At 57.5% G+C, this 11680-nt stretch overlaps 1 long non-coding RNA gene across 1 annotated transcript; it reads right to left on the bottom strand.

Annotated features, from left to right (window-relative positions):
* Window positions 1-2795: 2795 nt before the first annotated feature.
* Window positions 2796-10198, bottom strand: LOC125090974 (uncharacterized). Its single transcript, XR_007124535.1, has 3 exons — window positions 9527-10198; window positions 5439-5522; window positions 2796-3073 (listed from the first exon to the last, which is right to left on the bottom strand). It is a non-coding gene; the product is annotated as an uncharacterized LOC125090974 (long non-coding RNA).
* Between the last annotated feature and the right edge of the window lie 1482 nt (window positions 10199-11680).

Here is an 11680-nt window from a genome sequence, read left to right as displayed (position 1 = left end):
AACTCTGCTTGCCAGGCAAGGTAGATGTAAGGGCAGACACTATGTCCTTTCTGGGCTCTCCATTCCCACGAGGCCCGCAGTGACAGAGATGCCCACCACCTGTTCATGCTCCCTTTCCAGAGAGGATAGTTGTCAATGGGATGGGAATACCCATCCAAGGACTACAACTCCCAGCATTCTTTGCATGCAGACAGACCATGTGACTAATTCTCACCAATGGAATGTGGGCAGAAGGGACATTTTGCTGGCAGAGGAGCCTAAGAAGCAGGTGTGCCCTCTTTCCTCTCGCTTCCCCCACCTGCTGGCAGGATGCACAAAGCCCTGCAGAGGGCTGAGGGAGCCACAAGAGGGAAGGAGTCTGGGTCCCTGTGTCATCACGTGGAGGAGAGCTCACCTGCCTACCAGGCACATGAGCACAGGACTGTTAGAGACTGAGAAATGATGAGTAGTGATAAGCTGCGGACACTTGGCGTTCCCTGTCATAGCAGCTAGCACATCCTCAATGAACACACAGAAGCTACTTGTTCATTGTCAAGCTATGGAACTTAGTGGGGGCCGTGGAGACGTCAACAGGTGTCTGTGACGAGGGTAGACAGCACATCCTCATGGCTTTCCCCTCACTCCCACATTCAGGGACGAGTTCGTGCTGCTTCTGGGTTGAGGGAGGGGCTCCGATGTGGGGGCTAAAACTGACTAATGAGCCAAAAGTAACCTACGGTGTCAGAAGTCAGGATGCTGGGGCGCCTGGGTGGCTCAGTGGGTTAGGGCCTCTGCCTTCAGCTCAGGTCATGATCTCAGGGTCCTGGGATGGAACCCCATATCGGGCTCTCTGCTCAGTGGGGAGCCTGCTTCCCCCTCTCTCTCTGCCTGCCTCTCTGCCTACTTGTGAGCTCTCTCTGTCAAGTAAATAAATAAAATCTTTAAAAAAAAAAAAAGAAAAGAAGTCAGAATGCTGGTTTTCCCTGGAGCGGGGGACTAGAAGGAGCACACAGAGGGCTGGGAGTGTTTTGTTCCTTGAACTAGATGCTGGGTGCTTGGGTGTGTCCTGTTTGTGAAAATTCAGGGAGCTGTATCTGTATAATTTCTGCACTTCCTGTATGTTTATTGTATTTTGAGAAAACACATTTTAAATGCCCAGCGGAGGGAAGGCAGGGTGTGGAGAGAAAAGGGTGGAAGGAGGTGGGGTGGAAACAGGGGTGGGTTTCAGCAGAGGGAGGGGGGAGGGGGCAGTCTGAGACCGATAACTCCTCTCTCTCCTTGGCAGGCCACCGTAGGCCATCACACACCAGCCATCGTCCCTCCGTCCCACACAGGCACCTGCGGTGTCCAGGTCCAGGGAGCAATCAAGCTGTCCCCCTGGGCAGGTGCCGTGGCTTGGGGACCCTCACCCCCAAGGAGTGTACAAGGCCTGGAGCACCCCCCTTGGGTCCATATGTTCTGCCTGGGACAGGGCACATAGGGTGGGGGTCAGGGTCGGGGGGAGGGGAGGGAGGAGGAGGGCTGCGGAGAGGGCAGCTGAGGCTGTCTTGGAGGATGTGACCCGGTTTCATTTCCCGTGTCCGTCTGCCAGCAGACTAGATTCCGGTCGTCTGAACCCCATGCACACGTCTACACAGCACACACACCAGACTCACGCTCAACTCGACTATACCTCGTGTACGTGCCCCACACACTGTCCCATACGTGTGCCATGTGTGTGCCCCCGGACTCCTTCATACCTTCTACACACGCCCGTAGACACGCCCCCCCACACGTGTCCTGTACCCGTGCCTCACGTACACACCCTGCACACGTGTCCACACTCAGGTCATGGGCACACCTCATACCAGCCCCGCCCCCCTCACGCCATATCCACTCGTCCAACACACCTCGGTCGTGAAATGGCTACACCTCCCGGTAAAACGCGGCTACATGCCACAGCGCACACGTCCCGACACACAGCACATACACACTCGGCACGCACACGTGTGTGCGTGCACCAGCACATCAGACCCCGGGATAGAGAGATGGCCTTCCTTGAAAGGAGGACACCCAGTGTAACCGGGACCCCCAGGCACCCAGAGGCAGGAGTAGATTGACCAAGGGTCCTTCTGTAGGTCTTAACCCAGGTTCTGTGGCTCCTAGGAGGGCCTTTCCCGACTGTCCTGCCTCACGTGAAAGGTGTCCTTGTCGGGATCCACCAGAGCCCCAGGCCCCACCCCAGCAGAGGGGGCAGCAGCTAGAGTGGGCTAGGGGCGGGACTCGAGGCAGAGCTAGGTGGGAGCCCCCTGGGAAGCTCCAGGGTCCCTCGGCTTTCCCCAACCTCAGTACGCCCCCTGGGGTGACCCGTGGAGCAGACAGCTTGGAGCAGGCTGTCAGGGTGGGACAGGGAGAGAGCCGGCTACCTGGGAAAGGACTGCACATGTGTGCGTGCCCACACGTGGCGACTGGTTCAAGCGTGGTGCATTTCATCGCACGCTACCAAAGATCTCCAGCTAAACTGACGTCAGCAGCAGCACCTCCTTCTCCCCCCGGCCCTGCTTTAATGACTTCTGCAGGGCCTCTGGCTGGCTGAGTTTGCCTCCCGAGCCCGAGGCCAGCTCCGGCAAAGCAGGACGGGGTGCAGGTAGGTCCTGCTTGTCTGCTCTGCCTGTGGCTGGCCCATGGACTCCCAGTTCTTTATCTCTGACTCCCGCCGGGCCCGGCCAGAGCCTTCCTTCCAGCAGCCCCTGTTCTCAGACCAGGAGCCTGCCCGTGAGCCCCAGGAGGGCCCTGACCTCCAAGGGAGGAAAATGACAAAGACAGTCACCATTTATCGAGTGAATGCCCATGCTGTGTTGTGGACTTCGTTACTTAGTTTTCGCCATGAGCCTGGCAGTGGGCAGTGTCAGCTCCATGTTCCTAGTGAGGAAGCTGGGGCCCAGAGAGGTTTAGTAATTTGCTCAAGGCTCCACAGCCTCAGCAGGGTGGGCAGGTTGGGGTTCGGCAAGAGGTCTGGGGTCTGGAGTGGGGTGACCTCCTGTTGGCCCTCATCAGCCTCCTCTTCCAGGCTGTCCTTCCGGGCTAACTCTCTCTTTTGGAAGGTTCTGCTGCCCTGGGGAGTAGAGAGTCAAACTTATAATGTAGCATGTTGCCCGTGAAATCTGAGCAATTTGAGAGTTCCGTCTCCACATTCTCGTTCCCCTGAGTGCCTTCTCTGCTGCTTGCTATCAAGCGCTTTCTCGAAATCAGCTCGTGTTTGAGCTCAGCCTCGTGTGAGCAACGCGGCCCAGGATGTGGCAGGCTTGACGTGCTGGTTTCCAACATTGAGACACACATTGCAGTACGTGTGCCCAAGCCATGCCAGGGTCCCATGGAGAAGCCTGGCCTGGTGCCCAGCACCAGTGTGTGGTCCCTGCGTCCCTCCCTGTGGCCTCTCCCACCTGCAGCGACCATCCCTCCCTTCTGACAGTCAGGCTGCTGACCCTGCTTCTCCCTGTAGAAAGCCCCCTGGGCTGGGGTCACAGGTCCCAGCCAGCAATCACCACAGGCAAGATCACTTGACTTGAGCCTCAGTTGGCTAATTGTCCTCACAGCATTCCCATGCCTAGTAGGTATGTGGTGCAGAGTAGCCGTCCCACAAAGGCGGCTGTGGTTGCCCTGGGCTCCCACAGGAAAGGGGAGGGGGTGGCCAGGCAGTGTCTGTGCCTCACCCTTTGTCAGAGAGCCCTCCTCACAGGCAGCTGTGAAAAGTTCTGGTAGGACAGGATGCTCTGGGAGGCACCCGGTCACTTCTTGGCTTGCTCCAAATGGGCACCAGCAGGGACTCAAGGGTCCCACCTCACCCCTCTTTTCCCTGAGCCCAGCCCAACGCAGGTACACCTGGCATTTGCTTTCAAAGCTTCCAGTGTCGGCCCCCCTACGCATACACACACCCACATGCACACATACACCACACACACATACACCCCCGTGCACACCACACCACACACACACACACAGTCACCCCAGCCCACAAAAAAAGCGTTTGCAATCACCCCCAGCCCAGGCACCCAACCAGCCAACCTCCCTAGCGGGAGGGGAGTTAACCTAATTACTGGCCTGGTCTGGCTGTCGCCTGGCTGGGAGAATGTTAACACCAGCAGGAGCCTGGGAGAGAGAGAGCAGGGCGGAGAGGAGTTATTTTAGGCGATGGGGTGGAGTTTGCAGTGGAGCTGGGTCCTTGGCTTAGGGAGGAGGGGGCTCAGAGGGCTGGAGGGCTCAGGTCAGCCTGGCTGTGGCCTCCTGAAGAGGGACCAGGCCAGCCTGGGGCTCCCAGGGATGGGGGGAGGGGATTTGCCAATGCTCCCTAGCAGAGGGGTCCCACTGGGTGGGGGCAGGGGCTGGGGAGAAGGCTGAGCTGACAGCCCTGCTCCTACACCCACACACAGAGAGACAGGGTGGGAGCAGGGTGGGTCCTCTCTGTCCGGCCTTTGAGAGTAGCCGGGCAGTGGCAGGGACTGTGATGTGACATCTCAGCCATGCCAGTCCCCCTGCGAATGACCTCTGTTTAGGCCCCAAGCAGGGATCCATCCATCTGCCAAGAGTCTGCCTCCTGGGGGTGGGGTGTGCCACACCTCCCCCGACTCCCCCCTACACCCCTGCCCAGAAGCATGTGGGACATCAAAGCACCAGTGAGCCAGGAACCCAAGAAATTCAAGGGTCTGGTTTCAAGGGACAGAACCAACCCACGTGCAGGGAGGGTTTGCCCCACAGTGGAGGGAACTAGTAAGAGGTGAGATGTCTGAGACACGGCCATGCACGGACTGCGGGCACCTTACTGAAGGCGTTCAAATCCCGGCTCATTTCACCTGCTGTGTGACCTTGGGGAAGTTCCTCGGCCTCTCTGAGCATCAGTTCTCTTGGCTGTGGAACGGAGATGCTAACTGTACCCACTGGAGTAGAGTGTGATGAGGGTTAAAAGGAATATGCCTGCCAACACCTAGGACGGGGGCGCCAGCTTCCTGTGGCAGCCGCAGCAATCCCCACAGGCTTGGTGGCTTATTATCTAACAATCCTCTAACAGTTCTGGAGGTCAGAAGTTCTAACACCAAAGTGGCAGCCGGGCTGCTGTTTTTCCGGAGGTCTAGGAGGATCTGTCTCCTTGCCTGCCTGCCTGCCTTGGCTGGTGGCCCCCGCCCGGCCTCGAGGCTCCAAGCAGCACCTTCCAATCTCGCTCTGACCTGCTTCTGTCCTCCCGTCTCCTCCTCTGGTTCTGACCCTTCTGTCCTCCTGCTGTGATGCTGCAGGAGACTCTCCCCAGCTTGTAATATTGAACCTAATCACAGGTCCCAAGTCCCCTTGGCCATGTAAGGTCGCATATCCCTAGGTTCCAGGGATGAGGGGGGGACGACTTTGGGGGGGCTGTTATTCTGCCTCCTGCAAGACCTGGGAAGTAGGCAGGACTTAGCCGATGGGAAAGAGGAAAAAATTGTGCTCACGGCCTGGACAGGGTGATCCAACTTACGTGGTCGGAGATGGTGTCATCAGTAGGGCCTTCCAGGGGCAGCCAGGAAAAGTTGATCCTGTTTTAGGCAAAATGTGACATCAGAATAAGGTACCAGAGACATCACAACTCCCTGCTGTGCAGGGCTTTATAGTTTGTAAAGGGCTTTTCATGATCTCCTGGAAGAGGAAACTGAGGCTCGGCCAGTGGACAGTGCTTCCCCGCAAGGTCACTTGGGTATAAATGGCAGAGCTAGGACTGAATCCCGGACTGCTGGATTTCAAGGTTGGGGGGGTGGGTCTTCCCACCACCCGCTGGGTGCCACTGTGCCCACCACAGCTGATGAATGTGGGATGGGGTTGGAGGCTGGAACACTGGGAGTGGGTACGGCTCCCTCAGAAGAGCAAAGGGGCCTGGGTTTGGGGGCCAGCAGCCCGAGCTCCCGCCCTGCACGGTCACTCACACTGTGTGAGCTGGGGCAAGTCACCCTCATCCATAAAAGGGGCAGTAATGGGTGACCACTGCAGTACATGCCAAGACCCAGGGATGAACACAGGGCATGGGGCTAGAGTCTGGGGTCTAGTATCTCAATAATGTGCTTTGGAAAGTCACAGGTTTAAATTTAAATTTAAAAAAATTCTTTTTAAGGTTTGGGTTTATGGAGGACAAATAACCTCTTTATTTATTTATTGGACAGAGAGAGACACAGCGAGAGAGGGAACACAAGCAGGGGGAGTGGGAGAGGGAGAAGCCGGCTTCCCGCTGAGCAGGGAGCCCGATGAGGGGCTCTATTCCAGGATCCCGGGATCATAACCTGAGCCAAAAGCAGATGCTTAAGGACTGAGCCACCCAGGCGTCCCTCTTTTTTTTTTTTTTTAAGATTTATTTATTTGAGAGAGAGGAGAGAGAGAGAGCGCTTGCCAATGCCTACAGACAAAGTGGGGGGAGAGAGGCAGCGAGCGAGAATCTTCAAGCAGACGTCCCCTCCGAGTGTGAAGCCCGACCTGGGGCTCGATCTCATGACCCTGGAGATAATGATCTGAGCTGAAACCGAGAGTCAGGCTGACCGAGCCACCCAGGTGCCCCGAATTTTCATTTCATAAGTGATACTCATTATGCATTCCGACCTCTGTTGGGAGGGATCTCTTTCTTGTGGTGCAATATTTAGCTCTACAAAGTGTGTTGGTGTGTTGGGGCTGCTGGATCAAACCACCGCAGAGAGGTTCAGGCAACAGGAATTTATAGCCTCACAGTTCTGGGGGCCAGACCCAGGCATCTGGTGCTATCGAGTCCTTCGGGGGAGCCACGAGGGAGACCCCGTCCGACGCCTCCCCCCCTGGCTTCTGGTGGTCCACTGGCAATATGTGGCATTCCTTGGCTTGCAGATGCATCTCCCATTTCTGCTTTTGTGTTCATATGATGTTCTCCCTGCGTGTGTGTCTGTGCACAAATGTCCCCTTTACATAAGGATACCAGTCAGCTTGGATTAGGGGCCCCATCCGACTCTGGTGTGGCCTCATTGTACCTAATTCCATCTGCAATGATCCTATTTCCAAAGAACGTGGAACTCTGAGGTGCTTGGGGTTAGGACTCCAACATGGGAATTTTTAGGGGTGCAGTTCAGCCCATAACACAAAGCATATGGGATAGAAAGCTGAGAGTACCCTACATAAAGCATAGACTCCAAAGACAATTCCCTTCCTCGTTCTCAAAATTAATACCAAGCTAACTGGCATGAATCCTTGGAGACCTTTTCCAATGCATTTACATTCACACACAAATGGGAATTTGGGGGGTTCTGTGGGACTTTTAAAAATATTGCGGTCTTTCTACCCTACATGCAATCATATTACACAGTTTCGTTTTCGTTTATTAGGTGGGGGAGAGTCTTTTGTGTCAGATCGGTGCTTCATTTATTCGCTTTGGCCCTGGGGAAGGAGATGGGGTGGGTGAAGCTGCTGGAAACCACCCCAAACCCAGGGTCTGGATCCACCCTCCCGGGGGTTAAGCCAGGCCGGCCCGCCCGCGCACCCCGCTGTGAGCACCACCAGGGGGCGCTGTGCAGGGAGAGGCACCTGTTCTCCAGCCTCCCTCTCAGGTTCCCCTGCAGAAGGGGACCCGCTCCAGGGTGGTATTAAAATATTTAACCACCCCCCCAAAATAATAAAAAAATAAAAAATAAAAAATAAATTTAGCCACCAAAAGCACGTCGGCACTGGCTAATCGGTTCAGGAGATGCTATGCTGCCAGGCGTTACCTCTTCAAGGTGGGGAGGCTCCGGGGGTCCCAGGGGAGGGGCCAGCGGCCTGGGGCAGAAGCTATTTCCTAGTCAGTTTCAGGGATTTGTTTCCCAAACCAGATTAGCTGTACTGGGGCAAACCAGCCAAAGACCAACCCACCTGGCCCTACTCCAGGCATCCGGTTCTGGGTGACCCTGTCGGATTTTCCGGCGGAGTTCAGTTAAGCATCCAGAAGGAAAGAAAGGGCACGCAGGAACACATTTCTGGTTGGCCGGCTCGGGCTGCTTTTAGGAGTTTGCCCCAGGCAGCGAGCCCGCAGGCCCAGGGGGAGCTCCGTTGAAGCCCCAGGGGAGTAGACACTGCAGAGGTCCAGAAGGTGCGGCCTGGGAACTCGAGCAAGCACCTGGAGGCCCCAGGTCACATCCCCTTGCAGGGCCTAGCGAGGTCCTGGGGCTTTCTTGTTAACGGACGTGCCAAGTTATCCTTCCGGCTGCTCCGCCAACTGGAAGGGTGGGGTGTGGAGGGGAGGGGGGCGTGGGCCTTGGGTCTTGGGCCAGGTTAATGGGGAAGGGGGTGTTCTTCCCGGACCCCCACCTCCGGCCACCTCCTCCCTGCCCGTTATGTCTCTCGGCCGGTTTTCGCAGACCTCCCTGGGCTGGCCCCCAGCTCCTCTCCCCCAGTCAAGGCCGCCGCCGCTCTAGTCTGGGTGAGCAGAAGCGACACAGGGCAGAGAGCCGGATTTGGCTCTGGAATGCTAATCCTTGCTCCGAGGCCACCTGGCCCGCCTGTCCCTCAGAGTCGCTTTGCGGCCTCCAGCTCCCTCTCCAGGCAATTTGGGAGAACTGCAGAGGAGGGGGCTGCGCCCAAGTGGGCTCAGGGTCATTCCAGGTTAAGCTGTTCAGCCGCCGCCACCAGGGCGCCCTGCTCCTTTCCTTACAATTAGCCAGCCTGGCGGTGTCCACCCGCGACGACTTCCACGCGGTCCCTCTGCACGACCAAGTCTTTGGCCACGTAATTACCCCTCAGTGTGGGCAGTGCGGGAGCCCAGGTGACCTTTGCACCGGGTGTCCCTGCGCTCTCTAAAGCCTGGTTCTTGGCTTCTCCCAGCAGGGGGGCCTCAGCCAGCTCCCTGGGTTTTCGTTCCTTGCTGAGGGGCCAGAAGGTGAGGATGGCGACCAGTCCGGGGACCAGGAGGCACTTCGCGGGAGCTTGCAAGCGGGGGCGCACTTAGCTTAACCCTGCCCGGTACCTGGCATAGGGACCCCCGAGTGGTGAGAACGGAGCTGGGAGATGAGGCTTTGTCCCCGTGTCCCTGTCATCGCTTCCCTCCTGCTCACTGCCACCCTATTTTGGGCCCTCAGCCCTTCTGCTGCTGAGCGTCCTGAGTGGGCCCTATGGCTGCAGCTTTCCTGCTTAGAGGACAGCCCGCAGGCCTGGAGCAAGGGCGTCCCCTGGGCCCCACCCCAGGCCTCTGGGATCGTGTCACCATCCCTGTCCCCACTTCCACAGAAGGAGGTCCAAGCTCTTCAGCCTGGCATTCCAGACCGTGCCCAGAACAGTCCCATTCCCTCCTCCTGTGCCCTAGGCCGAAAGCCCAACACTCGGCCTTTCCTCCAGCCAACTCTGGCCCATCTCTGAAGCCCAGGCACTCGGGCGGCTGCCAGGCAAGCCTGTCCTGCTCTCTCTGCCGCGGGCATCCGAGGCAGCCCGCAGAACCTACTCAAACACTCCCCCACTCCTCCCTCCCGAGCTTGCTTGCTGCCTCTGCCAAAATATCCAGAAAGATCTGGGTCTTGAGTCCCGCACTACCGTATCCACGCTCTTCTCACAGGCTGTCACATACCCGACCTGAGCCCTGGAAGGCAGGAGGCCTGCGTAGTAGAAAGAGCTCTTGGGTAGCCAGCATCGAAAGCACGGTGTGTCATCTCCCTTCCCCAGCAAATTCTGGAAGAGCCTGCAGTGTTTTCTGTCCTTGGCCACCCCCCTTCTCAGACTGCTAGGTCAGAACTTCCGAGGGGTGGGGGGCTGGCATCTTTAGCAAAGCATCCGGGAGCCCCCCCACCCCCGCTGCCATCCCCGTGCGGTGACCGTGACTGCTGGTACACAGAGATGCACAGGGATCTTCCTGAACGAGACAGCCTCCTCTGAGTCACCTGCACCAGGGTTGCAGCAAGGATCCCAGGACGCAGCGAAAGACCCCAGAGATGCTGGCGTGGCGTTTCTCGCATAGAGCTTCCGGGAGCAGTTAGTCCGAAGGCAGTGTCCAGAGTCGAGCTCTTTATATAAGTAGAAAAACCCTCAGCAACCTAATCAACCAACGGCAGTGGTGGAGTTACCGTGGCTCCCTGTAAGGGTGACCCCGTGGTGACAAGCGATAAGGGAAAATACACCCAGGGGCGCCTGGGGGCTCAGTCGCCGGCTGTCTGCCTTTGGCTCAGGTCATGATCCCCGGGTCCAGGGATCAAGCTCTGCATGGGGCTCCCTGCTCAGCGGGAAGCTTGCTTCTCCCTCTCCCGATCCCTCTGCTTGTGTTCCCTCTCCCTGGGTCTCTATCAGATAAATGAATACAATCTTTAAAAAAAAAAAAGGGGGGGGAATACACCTGTGCTTATAGCGGTAGCGTGTCTCCCACGTTGGCCCCCAAAGAACCAGCCTTCCCAGGACCGCTGCCCTTGTGTGGCTGGTCCGCTCCCACTACATGCCTGGGCCTGCCCCCACACTTGCTTCCACCTCAGGGATGGGAGCGGTTCTGGCCTGTCCTACCGCCAGGCAGTTTCTGGTTTTGCACTTTCGGGAACCCCAAGCCACCCAGTAAGAGATCTGCCCGCTCTGCAGCAGAGGCCCCGTGAAGAATGACAAGCCCGGCCGCCTGGCTGCCCGGCATCCCTACACCGCAGCCACGCTCGAGCCACGTCCCGGAGGTGCCGGCCTGCTGGGCCCTGCAGCGGGGGGAGCAGCCGCCAGCGGAGCCTCATCAACCTGCAGAGAGGCTGCAGGGGGACAACGGATGACGACACAGAAAGTGGCTTTAAAGCAACTAGACCAGGAGCGTGTGCATGTTTCACAGGAAGAGCGGGCCACAAAATGGCACCTGAGGCCCTATCTCAATTTACGAACGCAGCAAAATTAAGAGGACAAATACCATCTGATCTGGGATTATTTTCTGCTGTTTTGGGCTATATTTTAGGTTTTATTTTTTTATTATTCTTTTTTAAGGTTTTATTTGAGAGAACAAGCTTGGGGGGTGCAGCAAAGGAAGAAGGAGATGCAGGCGTCCCGCTGAGCAGGGAGCCCGATGTGGGACTCGATCCCAGGATCCTGGGATCATGACCTGAGCCTAAGGCAGACGCTTAACAGACTGAGCTACCCAAGTGCCCCACATTTTAGGTTTTAAACAGTGGACCCCTATTAGTCTGATAAGGAAACAATGACGTCACGGTAATACGCATTTTAAGGAAAGCTGCTGCGGACGGAGAAGTATCCCGCCCAGGGCAGAGCTCCGCCCCCACCTGCCCTTTGACCATGTCATAGGTCATCACCTGCTGCCGCCCAAGTTCCCTCCCACGGGTGGGGCTCTCAGCTTCCCCTTCCAAGGAACAGAGCACACCTGACACTAGCGGGAACAGGTCCTGCTCTAACCCCCACATTTACCCCAAGCCCAGAGGATACAACCAAGTTCCTGTCTAGCCCCCGATGGGGACATGAGGCCAGCCCTCCTGTGTCCCCCACGCTGCCTCTGCAGCTGGCATTGTGATTTCCGCCCCTGCTCCCGCCTTCACCCCAACTCTGGCCTAGCACGGCCCCCCGCCCGGACACCAGGCTGGGCAGGGGAGGAGGAGACTCGGAGCAGGACAGAGCTCAGCTGAGGCAGCTCCGATGGAGAAGCTGGAGCTGTAGGCTGAGCCAGAGTCTGCCACATGAGACTGGGAAAGGCAGCTGGGCATGGGCCACCAGCTGTCACCTCGGGACACTGAGGAACCAGGCCGGAGCCGAGCCT

The sequence above is a fragment of the Lutra lutra genome, chromosome 18, assembly GCF_902655055.1.
Source record: "Lutra lutra chromosome 18, mLutLut1.2, whole genome shotgun sequence".
NCBI classification, from domain to species: Eukaryota; Metazoa; Chordata; class Mammalia; order Carnivora; family Mustelidae; genus Lutra; species Lutra lutra.
This window is presented reverse-complemented; position numbering and strand designations above follow the sequence as displayed.